This window comes from Ochotona curzoniae, unplaced genomic scaffold, assembly GCF_017591425.1.
Source record: "Ochotona curzoniae isolate NIBS_2020 unplaced genomic scaffold, NIBS_Ocur_1.0 contig_2723, whole genome shotgun sequence".
Lineage (NCBI taxonomy): Eukaryota > Metazoa > Chordata > Mammalia > Lagomorpha > Ochotonidae > Ochotona > Ochotona curzoniae.
The window spans coordinates 7955680-7962657 of NW_024465573.1; the positions used below are offsets into that span (position 1 = coordinate 7955680).

Here is a 6978-nt window from a genome sequence, read left to right on the forward strand (position 1 = left end):
GAAATCCCTTCCCTTTCCCCTCCTCCCCTAGAGAAGAAGGTATATGTATGAGTTGTAAAATAAAGAGCAGGAGGCACTGTTTTCCACCAAGTATGTGTGTCCATGTGTTTCTTGGGCCAGCAGCCTGGGGGCTAGCATTCCAGCATTCCCAGTCCACCCTCAGGATTAGAGCATCGTGTCCTGCAGGTTGGAACACCCTTACCCTCTGCATGTAATACACGCAGCTTCAAAATGTGTCAAGAAGGAAGCTCCCTAGACTAATATAAAACCATTATATGCAAACCATTATATACAAATAACATTTAGGTATTCTGAACAGGTGCATTTCCTGTGTAACTGGAGTATAAGTTCTCCATTGTTACATAAAATAGGGTCTCAGAAGTGAAACAGGCAGAAGATACTGGTCCTTTAAAAAACACAGATCACACAGATCAACAAATCTCTTTGCTAACTCATTCTAATCCTGTTCTATCAAATCAACACTTATTGTTTGTCTGACTTTGAGGTGGGCACCTGTTGAAATCAAGCTAGCTTCATCTGCCATTTCTTGAAGCAGCATATCTACTTGGTTTACTGGAATTGTTATGGTTGTAATACTATTCATATTTCCTTAATTTATTGTGTTTGAATTTCAAACATTAGAACATCAAGTATTTGAATTTGACCATCAAAGAAGAAATCATTTCAAGAGTTTTAATTTTTGATGTGGTATCTACAGATGTTACTACCGCTGCCATATTCTTGGTTACCTTGACAACTGTGAACTCACGTTTGACCTCTGACTGCCACAGTGTTAACCTCAGCACTCATTCTCAAGAAGCTGATTGCTTGCTTTTTCTATGGGACTGCATTTTCAGCACGTATTTCTGCAACTTCTATATTGCTTCTCTGAATAGCCTTTTTAATTTTGGCCTTCTCAGCCTTTTCTTCTTTATTACATTTTTTGGCATTCCTATTAAGTCTATCTGCTGCAAACCTCAAGTTAAATTAAGTACTTCTCTATATTAAGTATGGTCTCACAACTTTCTGCCGCAGATTATGGTTTCAAATCTTTTGGAGATCAGGGCTTATATTCAGTTGCTAGCAGAATTGGCTCTTTTGTCTGCCTATCATTCTTATACTTTTTCTAGATCATATTCTTACGGCAAATCTTAAGATGTGTAATTCATTGATTTTTACTTTATTCACTATTGAACACAATAATATAATGTTATAGCTTTATCTCATGACTTTAACTGACTTGAAAGGCAGAGTTATAGAGAGAAAAGTGTGAGACAGGCCTATCTTCCATACACTGATTCACTCCTCAGACGGTGACAATGACCAGGGGTAGACCATGCCAAACTCAGGATAATGGAACTCCATCTGCGTCTCGCACATGGATGACAAAGGAACATGTACTTGCTCTGTTTTCTACTACTCTCCCAGGCACATTTGCAGGGAGCTAGATTGAAAGAAGAGTAAGTAGGACTTAAAATGATACCCATATAGGATGCTGGTATTGAAGGAAGTGGCTTTACCCACAGTACACCAAAGTTGGTCCCATGAAATTCTCTTTAGATATACCAATTTTGCTACAGATACAATAAAATGATAGATAAGCAGTACTGTGGATAATTGAATTAATAGAAAAAATGTTCTGGTACATGAGACTTAGAAATTTATATATATATATTTTAAAAAAGATATAGCAAAATGTTTACCATGAAAATCCACTTATGGATTTTAAAATATTTTCACGTAAAAACTAAGTATAGCCATTGCTATAGATCATTACATCCTGTACTGCAAAGTTTAAGGTTGAAACACATTTTTACTGCCTATTCAAGATTCTAAGCAATGCATGCAATAACCATTTGCTGAAGATACTGACTTTTTTTCTGGATTGATTTCAGTGCAATCGTTGAATATTGATTGGCTGTAGATGTGTGGGTCCATTTCTGGGATTTCTCTTCTGTTCTATTAATCTGAATGTCCCCCCCCCCCTTTAGTGCAAGTTCCTGTCCACTTTAATTATCACTGCCCCATAGTGTTGTCTTGAAGTTTGATATTGTAATGCCTCCAGCTTTGTGTTTGCTTAAGAATGTTGAGTTCTTTGGTGTCAATTTTGTTTCTGTATGAATTTTAGCATCATATTCCCCCTGGACATGAGAAGGAGGTTATTAGGTAATCTGGTTGGGATCACAGTGAATCTGCAAATTGTTTTTAGTAGTATGCTGGAGAACTGTGGACACCGGCAGACAGTGCAGTGATGCCGCAGCAGTGACCACACCCCCAGCAGCGCTTGGCAATTACTGATCAGAGCCCCACCAGCAGCCAGGTGGAAGGAAGTCCACTGGGAGCACAGCAGGTGAGCCCAGGACCAAACTGCCCAGCCTGCTAACCCACTTGATTTGACCACGAGCAGAAGCAACATGACAGAGCCCACGCAGGCAGGTGCAGGAATAGGGTGTATTTCACAGCCCAGAACCCTACCATTGCCAAATCGGATGCAATCCTGTGTACTGAGGAAAAAGAGATGGGAGGTTGGAGGACCAAATATATTTTCAAAAAATTCTTACAGTGCAAAGACTGCTCAGTTTCCCTCTCTACAATAATTTAACTGATGTCTGCACTATGCATTTAGAGATGACATCAAATGTCAAATGCTAACCGCTTAGGGAAAGTACAGTGTCCTCACTTTAGAAGCCGATCTCAAGCCTAAAGCTGTTTTCCCTGTGCTTCGGTCCAACAGGCTATAAATAAAAACCCATTACAATTGAAATAATATATTTTCACTGACAAACACTATGCTTGCAAGAAATTTTCAAATAATTTTATACCTCACAAAATTTTTAAAAAGTAAAATTAGAGTAATGTATATACTACTTTATATATTTTGTTAAGAGTTTAGGAAAGAGAATAGAAAAAAACTGAAGACAACAAAAGAACTAAATTTCTGTAAAAACAAAATTAATTTTGGCTGCACAAGACTCAAAATAAAATGAATGAGATAAAACATACCTGATACCAGAAGCATAAAGAAGGTTATGAATACTATGCTCAAAAGAGGGGATAACCATTAAAAAAAGATATTCCAAGAAACATATAGCCAATAAGACTGAATCATAAAGAAGTAAAAAAAAATAACTCTTACAATGAGTATGGAGACTCAGTTGGTCATAGCAAAGCCCTTGAGAGGGAGGTACATCTCAGGACAGTGGTTTAATGTATGATTCTACTAACATTTAATGAAAAAGAAATTTATATTAGATCAAAACTTTCTTAAATGCTACAAAAATTTGAAGAAGGGTAAGTATATAATTTTATTTAAAAAATTAAAATTTTAAACACTAATAAAATAGTAAGCATTTTATGCTTTAAAAAATGAACTACAGGAGTCTACTGATAAGTATAGGTCATATCTCTTCCTCTGAAAATTGATGGCCTTTAAAAAAAAGCCTTCCAGAAATTTTCATAAATGGGATATTATTCATGTGATAATTCCTTTTCCTTCTCTAGTAACTTCAGAAAATGTTAAACTGTCAAAAAACATCAAGAATTCAATAGGGAAAAACTGAAATAATCTAATTAAAAATAGGCAGAGGATCTAAACAATTTTTTTTAAGGCATGTGAGCCTGGCGAAGTGACCTAGCAGCTAAAGTCCTCGCCTTGAACGTGCAGGGATCCCATATGGGTGCCAGGTTTAATCCCGACAGCTCCGCTTCCCATCCAGCTCCCCTGCTTGTGGCCTGGGAAAGCAGCCGAGGATGGCCCAAAGCCTTGGGACCCTGCAGCTGCGTGGGAGACCTGGAGCAAGTTCCTGGTTCTTGGCTCTGGATCAGCATAGCACCTCCGTTGTGCTCACTTGGGGAGTAAGTGATTGGATGGAAGATCTTCTGTCGCTCTTCCTCTCTATATATCTGACTTTGTAATAAAAATAAATGAATCATGAATCTTAAAAAAAAGGCATGCAAAAGACTGAAAGGTACATAAATAGAAAAAAAAGTTAAATATCACTAGTTACCAGGGAAATGTAACTCAAAACCACGGTGATGCATGCTTTACATCAGTAAAACTGGCTGCTATCAAAAGCAAAAATGACAAATGCCAACAAGGATATAGAGAAAGGGAATCCTTTCACATGTTTGGACAGGATGTGAATTAACACATCCATTGTGGGAAACAGTTCAGAGTCCCCTCACAAAATCCAATCTAGAATTATCATATAGTTCAGCAATCCATTCCTCAGTATATATTCCACAGAATTGAAATCTATCTCTTGACGAGATATATGTACTTCATTGTTTACTGTGGTAACAGTGACAATAGCTAAGAAATGGAAACAATTTTCTCTATTTGCTGATGCATGGGTAAGGAAAGTGAACTACATAAACACAATGGATTATGTTGATGAGAGTAAGACATTACCTATTGATGAGGGTAAGTCATTGACATTTGAAACAACATGGAAGAAACTAAGGTCACAAAAGTGAGATAAGCCAAGTATGCAATTCAAAGATCATGTGATTTGCTCATAAATCAATGCTACAAAGAGGTGATCTCAGAAAATTGGCAATATAATGAACATGACCAGATGATGGCAATGAAACTAAGCAGGTAGGATTGGGGAAAGTTTAAGCAAAGCATACTATGTTACAACTAGATAAAGAAATAAAGGATTGTGTTACATACTAGGACAACTACAGATAATGTTACCCTAAAAAAGATAGTATTTTGTGTGCTTGTACCATAAAGTAATGTTAAATGCTTGAAAAGACCGATGCTTTACCCTATTATGCAATGTTTATATATAAAGAAACATCCTACACTACTACAAAAATATGTACATTTTAAAAGCATTATAAGTTTTGTACCTATTAGCACATATCTAGGTTGTAATTCATTTTTCTTTTCAATATCTCAAGTTTCTAATGCATATATCTTACATATCTAGAAATCTACATCTCTATTCATGTCTCCAATCTGGTTCCAGTTGCCCAAGTCCTTGGGCCATCTTCTGCTCTTCCAGCTGAAATATCAGCAGACTTGATCAGAAGAGAAACAGTCGAGAATTGAACTGTTGCCCATAAATGATCTTAGTATTACAGGTTGTGACTTAACCAGACATACCATAATCCTTGCTCTCCTTGAAGTTTCTGAAAATCCTAGCACAGCAGGTGTCATTTTATACATAAGTTTAAAACCACTATGTTATGTCCACAGTTCTTCTATGTTATGTGTATCATTGATTCATTGTATTCTTTGCTACACAGTATTCCTTCTTGTGAGAGTTGACATTTGGATTATTTCCAAGTTGGGCTGCTGGCAGTTATACTGTTGTGGAAATTCTTGTGAATGTAAGAAAATGACCTGATGTGTTCAGAAAATAACAATGAGAACTTTATAAAAAAGAAACAATGGATCAAAAATTATGAGAGTAGTATTACGGGAGCAAGGATTAAAAGAGTGTGACTATTTGATGACTGTTTGTCTTCATTAATATAGGCATAAACATTTAAGTATTTCTGCCTACTTTTTTTTTTGCCTCTTTTAGCAGACGTTTATTGCCTCAGCTCCTTACATGATACTTGGCTTATGAGATTTACAACAAATCAGATGAATGAATTGTGAATGAAGAAGGATACATAAAAATATGCATCCTCCGGTTCAGATAGATAATGAAAAATACCATTTGAACTTACTAACTAATCCATGTTTGGTTTTGTTACAACAGGATGCAGTTAAAATATATAAGCCAAAAAATGAGCTCCCATTCCCCCTCCACACACACACACTTGACACCACTACCTTACAAATTATCTCCTCAATCTCCAAAATACAGAAAGGATGCTTTATTGTCATTACTGACAACAAGCAGGTGCAGTACCATTGCATTTTGGTAAGATGTTAAGTGAGCTGAAATGTATTCTGGCACCAAAAAGCAGTGAAAAAAACCTGCTGAATGGGCTATTCCACCAAAACAGGAAAACTGAATGTTTACTTCCTGTACGATTGATATACCCATGAAATATCCCTCAAAATTTCAGACCTGAAATTGACAAAATTAATTAAACTACCTACATATTTACTGAAAAGTGTGACTTGATTAGATGAAAAATGCAAATATGGAAAATAGCATTCAGATTCAACTGTTAATGTTGTTTCAACAAATTGTCTGTGAGGGAAAGAAAAGACCTGCAGGGCTGACTCATGCTTAGCCAGGGGAGAATTTACTCCTGATTCAACTCATTCCACTGATCTCACTAGGGAAAAAACAATGACCCAGCATCCAACAGGCTCCATCCAAACTAGATCCTATTTGCACCCAGACCTAATTGCCAGCAGGTTTTTACAAAAGAAGGAAAGAAAAAAACAAAACAAAACGAGTTCCACTGACAACCCTGTAACATAGGACAGCTACCATCTTCCTAATTCCGAACACCACTGGAACCAAGAGTCTGAGAAAGGCTAAGCAGGTGATTCTGTGTTCTCAGCACATGATACAGGGTTGGAGAGTGGTGAACTGGGAGTATAGCATGGAGCCAAAGACTGAATTTTGCCGCAGGAAATAGCATAAACCACAGCAAAAAAAGAAGCAAGTATGGAATGTAATCAGTAAAGCCAACTGGTAGACCTGCAGAAAACACAGGTTAAACACCAACCCCAAGGAGTAGAACTGACTTATGAAAGCTATAATGACCAAGGGCAAAAGAAGAAGCATAGGCACAATGAATAAAGTCGCTGACACCTCCCCTGGCAAGTAGCAAAATCCTAATTCAGCCATAGCGTTAACTGAGGAAAAACAGAGGAACAGCCAAAGATTTTAAAAAAAATGTTATAAAGGTTCTTAAAAACAATGAGAAGCATGTTGAACAATTCAAGGAATGTTATAAATAGCAATGTTGAAACAAGTATCAAGCTGGAAATAGCAGAGCTCACCCAGACAACAGAGCAAATGGACCTAACTGATACCTACAGAACCTATCATCCTACAG

General features: G+C 36.9%; 1 pseudogene; it reads right to left on the minus strand.

The window, feature by feature from the left end:
- Positions 1–457: 457 nt before the first annotated feature.
- On the minus strand, positions 458–6767 carry LOC121153959 (annotated as a pseudogene).
- Positions 6768–6978: the final 211 nt, after the last annotated feature.